The sequence below is a fragment of the Octopus sinensis genome, linkage group LG1, assembly GCF_006345805.1.
Source record: "Octopus sinensis linkage group LG1, ASM634580v1, whole genome shotgun sequence".
In the NCBI taxonomy this organism is placed as follows: domain Eukaryota; kingdom Metazoa; phylum Mollusca; class Cephalopoda; order Octopoda; family Octopodidae; genus Octopus; species Octopus sinensis.
The window spans coordinates 112,053,116-112,074,559 of NC_042997.1; the positions used below are offsets into that span (position 1 = coordinate 112,053,116).

At 37.6% G+C, this 21,444-nt stretch overlaps 1 long non-coding RNA gene across 1 annotated transcript; it reads left to right on the forward strand.

Annotated features, from left to right (window-relative positions):
* The first annotated feature begins 1,387 nt into the window (after nucleotides 1–1,387).
* LOC118763907 lies at nucleotides 1,388–6,592 on the forward strand. Its single transcript, XR_004999669.1, has 2 exons — nucleotides 1,388–2,414; nucleotides 6,482–6,592. It is a non-coding gene; the product is annotated as an uncharacterized LOC118763907 (long non-coding RNA).
* The last annotated feature ends 14,852 nt before the right edge of the window (nucleotides 6,593–21,444 follow it).

The window sequence follows — 21,444 nt, forward strand, 5'->3', positions numbered from 1 at the left end:
TGAAAGACAATGTGTGTGGTGTATATGTGTGTGTGTGTGTGTGAGACTATGTCTTACTGTTCAATCGGAAAATTTTTTGATAAGTATTTTTCACGGAAATTGCCAAACAAATCGATAAAATAACGATTTTCATTTTCTCTTTCCTCTGAAGGAATGCTTGGTGACAATGGTTGATGATGATAGTGGAGGGAGTGATGACTGATAGTAATGTTAGTGCTGGTGATGATTAATGATTGATTGGTGATGATGAGTAATGCTAATTGCTAACGATAATTGATTGGCAATGATTGTAGCTGGAGTGATGAGCGATGGTGATGATTGGTGAAAATGGCGTTGGTGGTGACTGATCGTAAATGACGATCATGTTTGAAGATGATTGATGTAGTGCAATGCTATGAATTTATAAGATGAATATTTTCAACTGACTGACGGTAAATTATTCATTCCCTCTGTTTTAGTTTTAAAATTGAATTAATCATTATTCAACAAATCCTGTAGTTTGTAAGCTATTTGTTGTTAAATTTCTAGCCAAGAGATGTTTTATTTGTCACATTCTACCAGTATACGAAGTTTAAAAGTGTTTAGTTACAAAGAAATTATTTTTAAAATTTGCGGGTCAAAGTGAAAAGATCTCAGAATTTTCTCAAGAAAGCCAAGAGAAAAAGATGTTTTATTTGACACATTCTACCAGTATACGAAGTTTAAAAGTGTTTAGTTACAAATAAATCATTTTAAAAATCTGTCGGTCAAAGTGAAAAGATCCAACAAATCAAGTTAATAGAGGATACACACACCCCACATTCTCACAAACTGAAATTTTCCTCTTAGTTGGAGAAAACTTAAACCTAGCGGCAATTGTCAGAAATCCTTAAAGAGAAGGGAGATAATTTGATACAATAGACAATTTCGAATGTCCGTGTTTCGAATCCAAGGGATAACTTGGTACAACTAGCGAACAATGGTCCCGGTGCGCGCATCCGCGCTAGCTAGTCGTAAGTAGTTGATCCTACAACGACTTGCGCGTATGTTTGTATTCCAAGGCTGAATACATATCATAGAAAATTAAATAATATTTTTCGAACGAAGTAAATAAAACGCAAAGTAAATAATTTTTTAAACTAAATAAATAAATTATTTGGTACTATTAGCGAACCGTGGTCCCGGTGCGCACACGCGTAGTCGCGCATCCGCGCTAGCTAGTCATGACTAGTCGATCCTTTGTGTTTTTGTGTTTTATTTACTTTGTTTAAAATTATTTACTCTGTGTAAAAAAATTATTTATTTTATGTTTTATTTACTTTGCTAGATAGTCGTTTTAGGATCGACTAGTCACGACTAGATGCGCGACTACGCATGTGCGCGCACCGGGACCACTGTTCGCTAGTAGTACCAATTATTTTTATAAACAAACTAAGGTTAGGGTTAGGGTTAAAAAATTAGGTTTAGGGTCAAGGTTAAAATGTGGTTATAGGATCGACTACTTACAACTAGCTAGCGCAGATGCGCGAGTGCGCGCACCGGGACCACTGCGCGCTAGTAGTACTGGATAACTTTATACTTGTTTCAGCCCATTAGCCGTCAACATGATCAAACCAAATCTTTCCGATGGAGGTGTTGGTGGGCGAAATAAGCTGGGAGGATTGAAAAGGCGCAGATAAATTAGCAATTATAAAAATTTCACATGATTTAAAACTTTTATGTTATTATGGACATTATGGCGAAGGAAGAGGACCCACAAAATTCCTCTACTTTTTGGTTTAAGACTTACTGCATATAATCTGTGACTACAGTAACAAACTTTTCCCCCGATATCTGTTATAGTTTTAATTAAAGTTGCGCACCATATATATTTTATTCCTGTATTTCATTCTATTTGATCGGCCTGGTAGGATGAAAAGCAAAGATAGTCTAGATAAGAACTGAAACGGAAGCAATTAAATACCAACAATGTATCTAATCAAACACCTCACTGATTCCTGCCATAAACTGCCCTACATTTTGCAATAAATTAATTACATACTACGGCTAAGTTGAGGTTATTGATACGGCCAATTAAACACTGATAATCTGGTCTAATTTGAGTTCCCTTATTGTTTACTGTGAACACCAAACAAGTGAAATGGCCTGCTAGAAATAACAGTCAAATGAGCTTCAAACAACAGCCTACTGTCTTAAAAATCGCGTCCACCCATTATAAGCCCGTAAAGTTATATTCTATAATCACAGCTGTCGACCAGGGTTGGTCTGATTAATTACAAACATCAACATTAATAACTAAATGCTATTTTATATGGGATCTTTCCATTCTATATCTTCTGTGTGTATAATATTGTATATATAATATATATGTGTTGTTAGCCTTAGCAGCGGTGCCAGTGGGACATCTATTCCGACAGACATGAATTGAGGCTAAGGTGAGTGAGTAAGGTTCATATAGTTATATTTAAACAGTGTTTTCACTTTGTCTAACAGAATTAATTAATTAATAATTAGTAATAATTAAACAGACGTGGGTGTTTTGTTGTTGTTATGAATATGCTTTAGTTGATCAATGATGAGTGAAAGCATTTTCATGTTTTAAGTTTTTACTCCCTTAAATTATCCAACAAAATTATGTTTTATAAATCAATCAATTACTTAATTTACAAAAATTTTTATAAAATATTTCAATTTGTGTTTTGATTAACATCTATGTCCGTGTATGTGTGTATATGTATGTGTTATAAGTGTTCGCAATTCTGGGTTAAACGTACAAACATGCCAGAGTATATGTATATATATATATATATTTCTGTGCCACTAATATGTAAACAAACTGTTTCTTTTTGTTGTCGAAGTTTTGGAAAATAATATTTCAAAGTAACTATGGGGACTGAATGGAGGCCACAATATTTAAAATCCTCTTTCTATTTTAAAGTCAGTAAGTTCAATCAGGAAGGATCAAGCAATTGACTTCGATTACATTGGTAACATTTGACGTGTAGAATATTTATTTATATTGTGCGTGCGTGTTTATAAGATGTATGTATAGATAGATAAATATATATGTAGGACCAGACTAAGACCTAGTGGGGCCCCTGGGCCAGTTGGCTAGGAGTGGGTCTTTTACGGTTGCAGATTCTAAAGGTAGTAAGATAACATAGTTCCATTAAATTTAGGGACCACACACCATTTGAAGAGGCCTCAATTAAAAGTTTTTTAAGGGACTCAGTTATATTTAATGGCTTTTTAAATATAAAAGGGTCCCCCTCCCCACTGTTCCTTGTAGGTAGGTCCTCGATGCCGCTCCAACACTTTCTCTCGGACTGTCTCTATCTCTCCTACCTTCCTCTCTTTCTTTTCCTTGCGGAGGTAAAGAATACGCACACCACCCGTTTTCGGCGTAAACCTAACCCTAAAACTAACCCTAACCCTAAACCACTGGGTGTGTGTATTCTTTACCTTCGCCCTTCCCCACCTGGTATAAACCACTTCACTTGGTTCTACCCCCTCTCCCAGCTGAGAGGTTTTTGCCTCAGGTTACTTGGCAACCCCACATAAAAATTACCCTGTACACTCTGGAAGGCCATCCAGCCATTGACATCATACCAAAGCTGATACTGGAACTCGGTGCAGACCTCAGGTTTGCCAGCTCCTGACAAATTGTCCAACCCATGCCAGCATGGCAGGCGGACATTAAATGATGACGATGGTGATAATGATGATTAAATTAGCATGAAGTTTTGATGGAAGACAGTTTTAACTTATTTTCATATTTGGGGACCCAAATATTATTTATTGATCTTTTCTTTTAGACACACATAGTGGTTTATTATTATTACGTTCTGCACACCCTAGTCCAGTGCCCGAGTATTACTGACCTGTGGGTTTATGTCGAACACCTGCTGTCGCGTGTAGGACGGATCTGGCTATCACCTGAATCCATTGTGAAGATTGCACCGCCGTCCTCTTTTGGCCGGGAGGGGCAGGCAATTTTTATTTGTCTAGTGGCTGTAGCGAAAGGGGTAGTATGGTGGACCCGTTTGAAAGGGCTAAAGACAGACACTTTCCTCTTTGGTCAAGCCCTCATCAACTTTTTCAAGTTTCACTTGAAAAGGAAGTTGAGGGTGGAGAGATTGAGGTGTTGCCTTGTAGCAAGTTTGTTGAGAGAATGGCCAGTATGAAAGGGCCAATTCTGAGCGTGCACCTGTAAAAAGGAAATTAAAGAAGAGCTCTTATCCTGCTGATCAGGCACCCGTGGCTTTTGTGGGGTTTTCCACAAGCACCTTAAAGTGCCTCCTCTATTGGGAGTTTTAATTTAATTTTTATTGTTTTGCTTTGTTTACACAAAGAAAACCCATTGTATCGTCCTGTTTTTGTCTTTTATGTTGTTGTATGTCATTTAATGTTTTTGTATGTGAAGCCTTGTGGCTAATAAAACAATAAATTATTATTATTATTAATATTATGGTGGCGAGCTGGCAGAATCATTAGCACACCGGGCAAAATGCTTAGTGGTATTTGTTCCGTCTTTACGTTCTTAGTTCAAATTCCACCAAAGTCGACTTTGCTGTTCATCCTTTCGGGGTCGATAAATTAAGTACCAGTGAAACACCGAGGTCGATGTTATCAGCTAGTTCCCTCCCACAAAATTTCAAGCCTTGTGCCTATAGTAGAAAGGATTATTATTATTAAGGCACCAAGCTGGCAGAAACATTAGCATGCTGAGCAAAATACTTAGTGGTATTTTGTCTGTCTTTACATTCTGAGTTCAAATTCTGCCAAGGTCAACTTTGCCTTTCTTCCTTTTGGGGAGTCGATAAATTAAGTACCAGTTGCGTACTGGGTCGATCTAATCAACTGGCCCCCTCCCTCAAAATTTTGGCTGAGAAAGGCTGATGTAAAGCAGTGAAATTTGAACTCAGATTGTAAAGGTGGGCGAAATGCTGCTCAGTGTTATGCTTGGTTTGCTTATGATTCTGCCAGCCCATAGCCTTAAATAAACTTAGAAATTTTAAAAAGCAACAAACTGAAGAATAGTTGTATATTTAAGAATTGAGGAATTATGTACATTATTTACATTTGTCCTCATCTGATGAAGGCTGGAGGATATATCAGCCGAAACATTGTTTCGGCTGATATACCCTCCAGCCTTCATCAGGTGTCTTGGGGAAATTTCAAACCTGGGTTCTTATTCCTAAGGTATTTTTCTATGTTATTATTATTATACCCGTGGGCATAACTAACCCCAAGATTCCGAGTTCAATTCCAGACAGTGACCTAAATAATAATAATAATATTAACAACAGCAACACTGAAAATTACCAAGTGTCTTCTACTACAACCTCAGGTCTACCAATGGTTGTGACTAAATGTGATAGAGGGGAACCTGTCATCCATGTGTGTGTATATATATATATATATCTTGCACCAAAAGCATATATATATATATATATATAGGTAATGGAAAATTATAGAGGTGAACTCTTTTCAAGAAACAACAGTGTAGGGCTCAATTTATTGAACAATTAGATTAAGGTAGCAAAGTACTGAAGGCATTAAAGTATACCGTAATATATATCTTCATCTTCATCATCATCATTTAATGTCCGCTTTCCATGCTGGCATGGGTTGGATGGTTCGACTGGGGACTGGCAAACCAGGAGGCTGCGCCAGGCTCTAGCCTGATCTGGCAAGGTTTCTACAGCTGGATGCCCTTCGTAATGTCAACCACTCCAGTGTAGTGGGTGCTTTTTACATGCCACCAGCACAGGGATCCAGTCAGGTGGCATTGGCACTGGCCATGTTCAGATGGTGCTTTTTACATGCCACCAGCACAGGAGCCAGTCAGGTGGCACTGGCATCGACCATGCTCGAATGGTGCTTTTAATGCATCACTGGCACAGGAGCCAGTTAGGCGGCACTGGCATCAGCCATGTTTGAATGTGTGTATGCGTGTGTCTTTATGCTTGTTTCCCTCCACCACCACCACCTCACAACCAGTGTTGGTTTGTTTAACTGAATGGTTCTTTTATCTTTCACCTGTTTTAATCATTAGACTGTGGCCATGCTGTGGCACCACCTTGAAGAATTTTAGCTGAATGAATCAGTCCCAGTGCTAACTTTTTTTTAAAAATAGTACCTATTCTATCAGTTGCTTTTACCAAACCACTAAGTTATGTGGACATAAACGCACCAACACCAGTTGTCAAACAGTAGTGAGGGACAAACAAAGAAACATACACACAGACATATGACAGGCTTCATTCAGTTTCCATCTTCCAAATCCATTCCCAAGGCTTTGGTTGGCCCAAGGCTATAGTAGAAGACACTTACTCAGGGTGCTTTGTAGTAGGACTGAACCTGGATCATGTGTTTAGAAAGTTTCTTACCACACAGCCACGCCTGTTTAAATTTAGGTTATAAGTTTTTATTTTTTTATGTAAATGATTAATGGTTAATATTTTAATATTATTCTGTTTTTTTTCTTTTTGTTTTCCAGATTTTCATGGCATGATGACAGATTCTTGAGAGAAATAATAGCAGTATGTGATACAGGTGCATGAATCTGGTGCCACAGTTAAGCCCTAAAATATTTCACATGATCTTAACATGAACCCTAAATACTTCAGCCCTGAAAAGTTATCTACCCTTAGAATATAGTTCAGATATATTTCAATAATGCAGAAATAACAAGAGCACTCAGAGTGCAAACCTCTGCCCAAGGCAACACCAATGTCCTCTCAACAATTAGCCAGAGATGATTTTTAGAATGAGAATATCTGAAATAAACTCAGCTACTCTCACAAATGAGAATGCTAAAAATGAACCCGACTGCTCTCAAAAATTAAGTAAAAAATAGGAAAAATAATCCAGAATCCTTGTCTGATACTGGATCAATCCCAAAATCTAATCAGTTTGTACCAGTCACGAGGCCAAACATTCCTGAAAGTTTCATTCGAATCCATCCAGCTGCTCTTGAGATATTTTGTCCATGGACAAACAAACAAACACGACTGAAAACAATACCTCCGCCTTCGCTAAGGCAGAAGTAATAAACCTTTAATTATCATGGCTTTGAATTTGCTTGGTTTTATATACTGATGCCAAATCCCCCGAAATCTAATGCAGTATATATATTTATACATTGTAATGTAGATGTAATAGAGAACAACTTAAAGGTCACATGACTTATGAAATGAATCAGAACAATATATTTAGCTGTTAGTGTGGTGTGGAGGAGGTTAGTCGCCATTTTATAGTGTTTTTATGTAAATCATTCTAACTTCCATTAGTACAGTGATAGACATTGAAGTACTAAATGTAATTTGACCTTAATAATTATGGATAAGAGAAAGATTGATGAGGTTAATTCTGGTGTTAAGAGGAGGAGGAAAGTGTTAACTCTGGACAGTAAACTGGAAATTATAAAAAGACATGAACGTGGTGAGAGTAAAGCAAAAATAGGACGAGATTTAGGAATGAATGAGTCGACTGTGAGAGCGATTCTGAAGAAGATTGATGACTATAAAGAAAAAGGTAAAGTAGCGTCAACTTTGGGTCTGCAAACAACAAGGAATAGAAGTCGGATTATGATTGAAATGGAGCATCTTTTGTCTTTGTGGATTGAAGATTGCAACCTTAAGCAAATTCCTCTAAACACCATGACTATTAAAATGAAAGCTTTAAATATTTTCTCTGCAATTAAAAGAAATTTAACGAAAGAAAATGAAATTCTAACAGCAGCCGAAATGAAAGAGACTTTTACTGCTAGTTCTGGTTGGTTTGAGAGGTTTAAAACTCGAACAGGGATTCACAATGTTCGTATAACAGGGGAGGCTGGCTGTGTAGACAAATATACAAGAGACAAAGATCCAAACACTTTTAAAAAAATAATTGAAGAACGAGATTATGATGACAAACAATTATTTAATACTGATGAAATGAACTTATATTGGGTAAAAATGCCTTCGAAAACGTTTTTAATAAAGAAAGAAAATATACAAAAATCACAACCTTTGCTTGGTTTTGATGAAAAAGACGATAGAAATGATGAGGATTTGTTTGAACCTCATTCAAAAGGATTAAGTGATGATGAACTCCTTAATTTAGATCGGGAGTGTGTGTACAAAAAAGCAGTCGGTCAAGCGGGCGATAAAGAGGAACAACAAAACATAGAAATTTCTGTAAAAGGACTTGATACAATGTTTCAAGAATTTGAAAAATTCAAACAGTTAATAATGGATATTGACCCTAACATTGAAAGAAGAACAAAAGTTCAGCAGAACTTGGACAATGTACTGTCTTGCTACAAACAGATCCATGCAGAGAAAACGAAAGAAAACAATAAAAACGGAACACAAATGACTTTGGATAAGTATTTTTCAAAGAAATAAATTAACAAAAATATCTATTTTGTTTCTGTCTTGTATTATTTATTTGCTGTGAGTGTTAAAACTTTCAGTCAATGTATTTCATATTATCCTCAAACAAGGTGATCTAAATTAAAACCATCCATGCTAATTTATATTCAAAATACCAGCTTAATAATGACAAAAGTTGTTTCCCTAAGTTCTTCATTATTTTTAAAATTAACTGAAACAAAGACAGTGTATTTCAACAGGAATATGGTAACAAAAGCGTTAAAGTGATCTAAAAACCTTCCATCAAAATTTTATGTTATGTTCCAAATACCAGTTTAAAAACAACAAATTTCTTTATTTTCAAAATTAATTGAAACAAAAGCAGTGTTTCAACAGAAATCTCTCTCTTTTTACTCTTTTACTTGTTTCAGTCATTTGACTGTGGCCATGCTGGAGCACTGTCTTTAGTAGAGCAAATCGACCCCAGAGCTTATTCTTTGTAAGCCTAGTACTTATTTTATCTCTTTTGCTGAACCGCTAAGTTACGGGGATGTAAACACACTAGCATCGGTTGTCAAGCAATCTTTAGGGGGGGGGGGGACAAACAGACACACAAACACATACACACACACACATATATACATATATGCGACGGGCTTCTTTCAGTTTCCGTCTACCAAATCCACTCAGAAGGCTTTGGTTGGCCCGAGGCTATAGTAGAAGACACTTGCCCAAGGTGCCACGCAGTGGGACTGAACCCAGAACCATGTAGTTGGGAAGCAAGTTACATAGCACACAGCCAGGTAACAATAGGGTTAAAAGTGGTAACAAAATGAATTTTTACCAAATTCTGCCATTATTTTGCAATTCTTGAACCAGTTGTTGCATTTTTTTTATTGCCATGTTCAGTTAACATAGCATTTTCACAGATTTAATTAAATGTGTTCATTAGAGTTTTAATGTAACTCTCATGGATACAAATTAATGAGGGAGCCTGTATGCGGTCACTTGACCTCTTAGAAAAAGCAACCAAAGTCTCACAAATCAAATCTTAGAAATTTCTATTTTTAAATCTTACAACATGAGATATTCAGCAACAGTACTTTGGAGTAAAGGTTGTTTGCCAATATAATATGGCAGTCCTGGTTTAGAACTAATGTTACTGTAATTTAGCCCCAGGGAACAACATTATCTGTGTCCTTATATTTTTGAACAAGGGAATCTAGCACCCCCACTCAGCTCAAAATAATATCTGTGTCCTAAACCAGGACTGCCATGTTATGGAGGCAAACAATCTTTACTCCAAAGTACTGTTCCTGAAAATCTCGCATTGTGAGATTTAAAAATAGTAATTTTCTATTTTATAGATCAGTAACTAGTTGTCACTTTGAAAACTATATATTTTGAATGGGAATTTGGCAGCGCCATCTCTAACTGAACAATTATTCTGTGCTGATGAAGGAAAATAATCTAGAAATCACAATACACAGATATTGTTTTGAGCTGAGTGGGGGTGCTAGATTCCCTTGTTCAAAAATATATGGACACAAATCGTGTCGTATAGCCAGCTGGAGACGATGTCTCCTGGGGCTAAATTATAGTAACATCTGTCCTAAACCAGGACTGCCATGTTACGTTGGCAAACAATCTTTACTACAAATCAAATCTTGTGCAAAAAACAAAAAAGGTCTCATAAGGTAATATAATGAGATGGTCATGGCCGGAATGCCTTTGATCATTGATTTGGTCATTCAGAGTTGACCTGGAGCTCATAAAAAAGGCTTCCATGAATAGAAGAAAATGCCCTGCCTCTGTGACAAACAGATATCTAATAATGGACCAATGAGAAGAGGAGGAGGAGGAAAACATGATCCTTTGAGAGTGGTTCGTTGCATAGATGCAGACCACAGGGTCTTTGGGTGGTTTTAGTGGAGTTCATGTTGTTTCAAGCATTTGGGTAAGGTGTTTAGTTTAATAATAAACGCCTTCCTTATACCTGCCAATCTCAGAGGCCCTGAAAAATGACAGGGTCATGGGCCCTACCCCTCCATGATTGAACTTCAGAAAGAAAGGAAAAATATGTGGTTGATGATCTGTTCGAAAATTTGCAGGAAGAAGATGGTCAGGTGGGAATCCCAGGAAAAAAAAAAAAATGAAAGCCATCTGGGGAGAAAGGATTCAGTAAAGTGTTCAGGGTAAGGCCTGGAAAATATGTCACAGATGGATGACACCATTAGATTGCATTCTGAGGGGTGTAAGGGTTCTTACACTTTTGTTTCACCACCATGAAAGAAGCCTATGATGTGTGTGTGTGCTAGCATAGGAGACAGACATTGATGATGATGGTGGTGGTGATGGTAGTGGTGCATGTGTGTATGTCTCCTTGTTTTGACATTATGTGATGTTTGTATACGAGCCTTGCCATCATACAAGTGACAGCCTTTGTTTTCAATCTTCTGTGAAAACATGTCTATCCAAAGGGAAATATTACCTTGCTTGGAAACAGACGAGGATTGGTGACAGGAAGAGCATCCAGCAGTAGATCTGTCTCAGAAAATTCCATCTGATTCATGCAAACATGGAAAGGTGGTCATTAAACAATGATGATGATGTTGTTGTTGCCCATTAATGAGTCAGACTTAAACCATAATTATAAATTTCCTACTCAGTGAAACCCAGTGACTCATGTTTGGCTATCTGAAATGTGCAGTTTTCATTATTGTAATTAATTTTAATTACACAGTCTCCTTTATTAACATTTGTTGCTTCTGTAATCTTAAATGCTGCCAACCTCCTCTAATAAATCTTAAAATATTGCATTGTTCTGGCGGCAGCTGTTCAAGAGGTCACTGATCTCAGAAATTTGTGAAGACGGCCATGAATGCAGCCTCTTTTACCAGAGCAGGCCAACAGAACAGACAAACATAAAAGTGCTGCCCCTATTTTGCCTTCGCTGTGTTCACTTCTAAGACTCTAAAACTTTGGTTCTTAATCAGGGTCCGCATGACCCCTGTGGAGTCTATATGACCCTTGGGGGTCCACATAAGATTTTGGTGTTAAAATTTATCTGCAATAAATTGGTTATATTTCTTCAATACAAAATGAAGAAAAAAGATTTTAACCATTTTCCTATAAAACTCCTAATGGTGGTAAGAAGCTTGCTTCCCAACCACATGGTTCTGGGTTCCGTCCCACTGCATGGCATCTTGAGCAAGTGTCTTCTACTATAGCCTCAGGCCAACTAAAGCTCCATGAATAAATTTGGTAGATGGAAACTTAAAGAAGCCCGTCGTATATATATATATGTATGTATGTATGTATGTATGTATGTATGTGTGTGTGTGTGTGTGTGTATAAATGTATATGTTTTTGTGTCTGTGTTTGTGCCCCACCATCGTTTGACAACCGATGCTGGTGTGTTTGCTTCCCCGTAACTTAACGGTTCAGCAAAAGAGACCGATAGAATAAGCACCAGGCTGACAAAAAATAAGTCCTTGGGACGATTTGCTTCAGTATGGCCGCAGTCAAACGACTGAAACAAATAAATGAATATATAATTAAAAAATGCTTTAAAAAAAAAAATCAAATGTCTACGAGGGTCCATCTGAGTTAAAAGGGAATCAAAAGAGTCCATTGTTGAAAAATAGTTGAGAAACACTAAACAACTGATCGACATGCCAGAAATAGTAGTGAAATCTCTCTCAAACCACACCCTATTGTTCTAGTACAAGGACACTTGGATAATGTAATTATAGTTATAATTTGTTTGTATATATTTATTTCTTGCGACATTTAGTCATTTTTTAATGTTCTGAATTCAAATTTCACCGAGGTCGATTTTGCCTTTCATCCTTTCGGGGTCGATAAATTAAGTATCAGTTGAGAATTTGGGTCGGTGTGATCGACTTAACCACTCTCTCGACTCTGCAGGCCTTGAGCCCCAAATCGAAACTGATAAATAAACATTCAAACATAGTATAGTTTAATTATAAATCAGTTTATTGTCATTGTATACGATGTATACAACTCATTGATATGTGTAGAGTAAATAAAATAACAGCGACTATTTCGCGTCGTTGATCTGCTAAGATTATTAATAAAAAGCAAGGTGAGAGAAGAATTTGCAAAAATTTTTAAGCCATATCTTCTTCTCTCCCTTAATATATATTACCGAGTTTGCTGCCTGTAATAGTTTTAACATGTCAAACATGAAAATTCAGAAATAAATACTTGATATTTTCTTTAGTTCTATACATCGCCAGAGAGATAAAGTTTAATTTCCGTCTCTATCTTGTTTCTCTAGTTTAGTATCATGTCTCATAAAATAGAGACAAGGTTTCTGATTGAAATAACCTTGGAAGAAGACACGGATGTTACACAACTTTTTTCCCCATTTCCTCCTCTCCTATAAATACCAGAACAGTTTTCTTTTAGCTGTTAAGGCCTTTCACACTTACGTAACAAGTCAATATTTTGAGTGTTGAGGTTGAACTTATTGATTATAGAGAACTATTTTCTATCCGTCAAACAGTGCTACTGCAATTTACACCAGCAATTCATTAGTACATGTTTTAATCCAGTTTTAATTATAAAAAGTTCATAGTAGATGTCTGTAGAAAAACACTGCCTTTGTTTTAATTAATTATGAAAATAATGAAGTATTTTGTAAAATAACTTTATCATTATTAACCTGGTACTTGGAACTTATATTAACATGGAAAATTTAAATTTGAATCCCTTTAAAATAGGAATTTTGTACCATAGAATCAAGGGCGGTCTTGGACTGGTTAGTATCAAAAGAATGTTTTTGCCCTGGGACACTTGGTTCTGTCACATGTTATGAACAGAACAGCGCTACCTCAACATAATATATCATTTTTCCACTATATTCTTTCGACGAAGTTTTAACCATTATCTTATTATAGAAGACTTAAATATTCTCTTAAAAGTAATTTCGACAAAAAATTGTTTCTTTTTTTCATGTCTGCTCTGTTAAATTAAGGGCGAAATCCGCTGTAACCACTGACGGCTGTTCCTCATGTAGTTTGTCGAAGACCAACCAACACAGTAGTAGTTATTTCGGCTACAACATACTATTTAATAACTAAGCTTGTGTTAATTATAAAATAAAATAACAATAACAGTGATTTATTATTCTTTAAAATAAAACTAATTGTGAACTATTCCTTAAAGGGCAAAAATTGCTAATCGTAGGTTATGTCCCTTTAATTTGTGAGGGGTTCAAACCTCGCTGAAGTTGAACATTTCTTTGCTCCTGGGACCAATAAAACAAATACATAGCGAAGTACAGATAACCATATGATCGTTACCAAGTCATGTTCTGTGCATATATCACAAATCATTTTATTGAACTTGATTAGCTGAGACAGTTGACACCTCTCACTCGCAATGTCTTCTGGATATTCTGGTATTTAAAGTAAAAAAATATTTCCACAACTCGTGTCATCTTCGTAATTAAACAAGAAAGAAGGATTAACAGCACTTTTGCAGTTAAATAAATGAATTAACCAACGTTATTACCGAGAATGGACAATTCGAAGACCCAGTCTTCTATGACACAATTCTACGGATAAATTATATTTGATCGAACTTAAAGAAACGAAAAATCTAAGTCGACCGTCGCTAAATTATAATTACATTAACTAAGAACTTTATTATAATGATATGATAGATTATATATTAATTTGTATTCATTATTTTATCCTTTACATATCAATTATATCGGTTTCTTAAAAATACGAAAATATCGCTAATAATAAATCAATATTTCATCAACTTTTCGATCTCGTACTTATTTCAGTTATTAGACTGCGGCCATGCTGGGGCACCACCTTAAAGAATTTTAGTCGAACGAATCGACTGCTGTTTTTGTTTTGTTTTTAAACCTGGTACACATTCTAGCAATTAATTTCGCCGAACCGCTAAGTTACCGGGACGTAAACACACCAACACGGGTTGTCAAGCAGTGGTGGGAGACAACACAGACACGCTTTTGTGTGTGTGTGTGTGTGAAGTTATCTACTGTCAGCGTTCTCTTTTACTCTTTTACTTGTTTCAGTCATGTAACTGTGGCCATGCTGGAGTACCGCCTTTAGTCGAGCAAATCGACCCCAGGACTTATTCTTTGTAAGCCTAGTACTTATTCCATCGGTCTCTTTTGCCGAACCGCTAAGTTACGGGGACGTAAACACACCAGCATCGATTGTCAAGCGATGTTGGGGAGACAAATACAGACAAACATACACACACACACACACCACACACACACACATATATATATATATATATATATATATACATACACACATATACGACAGGCGTCTTTCAGTTTCCGTCTACCAAATTCACTCACAAATCTTTGGTCGGCCCGAGGCTATAGTAGAAGACACTTGCCCAAGGTGCCACGCAGTGGGCTGAACCCGGAACCATGTGGTTGGTAAGCAAGCTACTTACCACACAGCCACTCTTTCGTTATTGTAGCTAATACGTTGTATATTGTTTCGTGTTATATTTAGAATAAATAATATATAAAACTGATTTTCTCTCTTGGAACTAAAGATACCCCAAACATCCGAGATATGAACGGAATTGCGGGCATTAATATAGACGAAGAAACAGGCGTTATTCTTAGTTTCTAAGGATTTTATAAATATCAAATGCCTTTGTGCGTGTGTTCCCGAACGCTTAATCCCATGTTAGGGCACGTGTGTGTGGTCGTCTGTATGTTTTGGTTAAACAATTTTGGGCTTCTCAGGATATGGTGGTGAAATAGACAAGGGTGGAGAACTGGTGAAAATCATTATGGAGCTCGTAGGTACGATAAAATATACCTGCTTTCATGTGGGCAAGGGCTAAGTTTAGGTAGATATCTGGATACTGAGAGTTTTTAATATACTTTTTTTTTCCACTTTGCTATTCATAGCTTGCACTTTCTGCTATTTCTCAGAGATTTTTCCACTTTATGTTGTATTCCGTGCCTCTTTCCTTTAACGAGCATACGTGCCTGGCTAAGGCTGTGGCATTTCGTCTCTGGGGTATTGAAGGAAGACTTGGGGGGGTCATTGAATCTGGTTCTAAAGGGACCTTCTTTCGCTCCCACATACAACCGCACGTTTAGTTGTTCATTCAGGCCTTTTGCTGTTACCTCTGCTCCATTTACGACTGTTTTCGTGTTACGGTGGTCATTAAGGGAACATGTAGTGTTACTTTTACATGAGCATACTGCCTGTGTCTCAGATATGTACCGACCTACTAGTATCTCTTTTACACTAGGTGCATAGCTAAAGGAAACTCCTAAGGTGAGCCTATTAAAAATTTTTCTGAACCTATTCGTACAGGGAAAGTATTTATCCTTGAAGCTAATAAAAATCTTACCCATGCAATTTTTTACGCTTAAGGAGAAGACGTATATGACCCACAACACTTTCCGGTGACATTTTCTCTTGGAGGGGATTAAGGTTTGGCGTACAAGTAAGCCTATCCTTAAAACCATTGGCAGCCAGAGCTTCATTGTCGTATAGGGTAGCAGCGTAAAAAATGTCTTTACTTGAAAATAGGTTGGAGATTCTTCTGCTGGTTTCCTTTACCAGGTCCTTGAACACTATGGGTGGATATCAGAACACTGTGTTAAAGTATGCCAGCTTCTCGCTTGGCTTTCTAAAAGTACGAAAGGCATCGGATTTCAAGTCCAAAGTCACATCAAGAAAATCCACTTTCTTCAGTTGGTTTCTACTATAACCTTGAGGCCAAGGGAAGTCATGATATTGGTGAGGTCCTTCATAAGCTTGTCGAGTGGGCGGTCGTTCACCCCTCTCAAAATTACCAGAGCATCGTCTTTGTAAAGACTAAACCTCGTAGAAGGGAATTTTTTCTTAAAGCAAATTCAGGACGAAAAACCAACGAGATCACACACGCCAGCACAGTTAAATTCGCCATCCTGCGTTAGTGCGCTTTCAACATTGGTGCTTGACGCAGTCCTCAGGTTTGTGGCATCCTGTGACACTGTCCAACCCATGCTAGCATGCAAGACGGACCTTAAATGATGGCAATGATGCATATATTATATATCATCAATGTGTCACATCCGAAAGAAGAGGCGCACTCTAAAGAATAGAGCAGCAATGTATTTACGTGCAGTTAAGTCTATGTCTGGTTATAGAGTGACCAAAGGTTTCATATCCATAAAGCCCCATGGATGACTCGTCCATGGGGTTAGGCCCTTTATGTATGCAAAATCAAAAGGAAAATAGAACAAGGTAGAAAATGCTAAAATCATTTTATCAGGAAGAACATTTTAGTACCGGTTTCAGCCTTTGCGACTTTTTCAACTTAAAGTAAAGCATGAAAAATAATTAAATTGTGGAAAAATGAAATGAAATGTTTTTTTAAAAATATTTCCATAGTTTTCACATACATGGGAATTTTCCTTTTTTCTGTCTCTCTCTCTCTCTCTTTTACTTTTGTGGAGGCTCAGTAGGTAGGTAGTAGCAGGTCTGAAGAAATATTTAATATGAGGGAAGTGGGTTCTTGGTTTTGATTGCTTAAGTCGCAAAGACTGAACCCGGTGCTAAAATGTTCTTCATGATAAAATGATTTTAGCATTTTCTACCTTGTCCTATTTTCCTTATACATATCAACTTGTGTTACTTTTCAAACTTCTACACACACACACACACGCACGCACGCACGCACGCACGCACGCACGCACGCACGCACGCACGCACGCACGCACGCACGCACGCACGCACGCACGCACACACACACACACACATATCGTCAGTAAATCATAAATCCGAAAGAGAAGAACACGCTAAGTTATAGAGCAGTAGAGTAATTAAAAAAAAGAGATAGTTATGGCCGATCTATGGGGTCACCCTAGATTTCACGTCCATAAAGCTCTTAGCTTTAAGGCGTTTCTTCAGACCTATATATATATAATGCATTTATCATTCTTATTAGTGAAGTCTCTCATACACAATGTCTTATATTCTAGCAGACAATTATATCGTCCCGATTCTTCAACCTTCTATTCTGTGAAGATCTGGAGTTGTATAGATAACAAAATTTATTTTCCTGAAATCGAACGCAAATGGAAAGATTCGATTCCAACGATGAGATAATACTGGTCAGTTGAAGACGTTGTTCACTTACACAACCGTTCTTCTTGACAGATAAAAAAAAAAAAAAGAGGGGGAATGACGTCAACTCCTCGCACCGACACTCTGGAGACCGATACTGAAGGTTTGCCGTTAAATGATATTGCAAAAACTTGTTTAAGGCCGTGATAACATTGCTTTGTCACTTAATTGAGAGAGAGATAATGTAGTTTCATATTTAATCGAGAGAAATAACAATGTAGCCTGAATCAATGTTCTCGATCGAAAATCACAACCAGACCGTCTTCTCCTATCGCCGTTGGTTTGCTGCCTCTCGCTCATTTATTTCTAATTATAGAAAGGAAAGAAATTCCTGATTTATGCTATTCTGGGGGAAGAAAACTGGGTCAAGTGTTTAATAAAGCGTCTCGGGGTTATCAGGTAACTAAGAAATATAGATGCAACAACAAGTAGGTTTAGATAGAAAGATGGAATCAAGAGAAGTAAATGTTAAGAAAGGAAACTGGGACCGAATTTTACGAAGGGCCAACGGATGGAGGAGATCTTATAGTTTTGTATAAAGCTTTTCATGACCCCAGTACTGTACACACACACACACACACAGATTAACATACAGTTTAGGGGTTTGAAGAATAAATTAAAAAATTGGTTGGAAGTCAAGGTAACATGTCATAATTCAATGTAAATAAATCTACGTGACATAACTAATGCATAAAACGCAGATGTATTTATATTACATGAAAACTACACACACACACACGCACGCACGCACGCACGCGCGCACACACACACACACACACACACACACACACACACACACACACAGACAGAGGATGCAATGAGTAAATTGCCGACATTTTATATTTTTAATTTTACGCATGCGCAATATTTGTTTTCGATTTTGTCGACTACACAGTATGGTAGGGGCAGTTGAACACTGTCTGTGAGAGAAACAGCACCATAAAACAATTCACTCTGCCAGAATTTTGGAAACAAGTTGTACTACTTGGCATTCGTGCCGGAAGCTCCAATACGAACATTTCAGAGTGTTTGAGTGTCAATCTGAGGACTGATAAAAATCAATCATCCAGTCAACATCATGGTGTTTGAAGTGATCACTAGTGATGGTGACGTTATGCCTCCATTCATCTTCCCACACAGCCTCAGACTAACATAGAGACGTACATCAAGTACCTGGAAGAGGTAGTGCTGCCCTGGGTCAAGTCAAGAAGGTGGCTGCTGGAAGACCCTATGTCTGGCAACACAATGCCACACAAACAGGAGAACCTAGTCATGGCAGTCAGAGAATTTCCGCGACCACATCACTCCTACTCCCTATACTGCAACCCCCTTGATTATTATGAGTGGGGCGCAGTTGAGCGAGAGACCAACAAAACTCCTTGCAAAACAAAAGATGAACTGAAGGCAAGGATTAGGGCAGCATACACCAACTTAAACGAGGAGAGTTTCCAGAAGAGTGGCAAGAGATTCTGAAGTTGACATTGTTTCCTTACACTGGCGCTCTGTGGACCAATACCGAAGGAATGCCTAAAATGAAAATAAGTACAAGGTTAACATGCAGTTTATCATCAAAAGTGTTAGAGCAAAATGACCTAAAGACACAGTAAATTGCAATGGAAATCAGAATTGACAACAAAAGGGCTATGGATGCTTGCCAAGTAGAAACCGAGGCAAGAATGTGGACTTATGGTGATTTATTTACATCATATCTTCATGATCATGTGTGGTGAAACAAATTTAGAGATTGTGTATGTGTGCATGTATATCTATATATGTGCAAGTTTGGATATGTGTGTACATACATACATATACCGTGTTTCCCCGAAAATAAGCCCTTCCATGATTTTTCAGGATGTTTTTGATATAAGCCCTACCTGAAAATAAGACCTAGTCAAAAATGCATCAGCTTGTTTGTAAGACCATGTGCTGTTTGCAAAATAAACCATCTACCTCAGTTTGGTGAATGTCTATGCTAAGCGCACATGCACAGGGTTCTCTCTCATGGCTTGACTCCCTTGTTCCCCTGGCAAGATGAGTGCAAAATGATAGAGTTATTCCATGGAGTACAAGAAAGGAATTGTGGAAGAGTAAGGAGAAGATGTTGGATCTCCGAATGGTTTGAAAATGGCGAGTAAAGTACTATAATCTCAGCAGACAGGTGGATGAGGGAAGTGCTAAGAAACGCAGGTATGGATCAGGTTGATAACCATTAGCTGGAAGATATCACCTGGGGATGGATTACTGACAGAACAAAGGCCTTGGTTGTGTGCAGGGCCAATATTCAAGAATTTGCTCTTGCAATGGCACCACAGTTGGATATACTTCCCAGAGATATTCAAAGCATCACCTCAGTGGTTGGATAAATTCCTTCAGCGATACAAAACCTCTCTAAGATCAACAACACTGTTCAAGCTGGAGTGATTCAATGGGCACTTGCATTCAAGTCCTTTATAGATGGCATCAACTTTTCTAAATACAATCTCTCCGATATAATTGCTATGGATGAGACTCATCAATGTACGTTGCTTTGTCAATCTATGTTGCCTCAACAGATTACAAAAGTGCAAGAGTTACTTGTATTTGAGCAATTCATCTTGATGGAGCAAAAGTCCCACCGTTTATCATCACAAAGGGCAAAAAAAGAGAAAATTGAATGAGTTTTGGGCATTTGTGTCCTTGAAGCGGAAAAAGCTTGGTGAACACAAACTGTTATAAGAAAATGGGTTGATTTAACTATGCCATTTATTTTATGTGGTTCTCAAAGAGGTATTTTAGTCTAGGATTTGGCCAGTATTCATTGTGCAAAAGACATGAAAGCCTTCTTTTATGAAAGAAGAATTGACCACATAATGATTACCGCAGGAATGATTTCATAACTACAAACATTAGATCTTGTAATAAACAAGCCCTTCAAGGATTATTTGCAGATGGAAATGAATGAATATACCGAAAACAGAATAGAGAGAAATCAGTGTGGAAACTTTGTCAAACTCAACCTCCAAAAAGGCTAGAATTGGGTGAAGAATTCATGGAATAATATTACCGACAGTTGCGTTGCCAATGCTCTATGAGCAGGGTACTTGGGCAAAAAGTATTCATTTAAGGAAAGTTATATTGCCAAACATGAGTGATTGGGGTCCATGATTCTACAGGAAATGGATTTACAAGAAATTCAGTCTAAAGTTCAGGGTTTGAAGATTTATGACAATGTTCCAGAGGAAGATGAAATGTTTGTGCTTGACCAAAAACAATAAGCAAATAAATAAGCTTTTGATAAGTAAAAACATGGGTTTCCTTTCTACAATTTTTTTCCTTTTACACAAGATGAGACTTTTTGGTCTTTCTTGGATTATTTCACAAAAATATAAGACATCCCCCCAAAATAAGCCCTAGTGTGTTTTTTGGATGCAAAATTAATATAAGACCAGGTCTTATCTGTGGAGAACCATAGAATGTGGTTGAGAAGCATCATTCCCAACCAAGTGGTTTCAAGTTCAGTCCTCCTGTGTGGAACTTTGGGCAAGGGTCTTCTACCTTAACCCCAGGTCAAACAATGCTTTATGAGTGGTTTATTTAGTAGATGTTTCAACATCAAATGAATGGTGTGCACCAGTCCAGACCATGATGGAAACTGAGAAATAAGAAAAGATAAGACATTAGCAACATGAAGACACCATTACAACTTGACTAAGTTCACTGGTGCCACACCAAATGGCCATGGAGAATAAAGAAAGTTCCGCTCATACTGTGTGTGTGCATATCATCATCATCATCATCGTCGTCGTCGTTTAACACCTGTTCTCCATGCTGGCATAGGTTGGACAGTTTGACTGAGGACTGGTGAGCCAGAGGCTACACCAGGCTCCAATCTGACCTGGTAACGTTTCTACAGCTGGATGCCCTTCCTAACACCAACCACTCTGAGAGTGTAGTGGGTGCTTTTA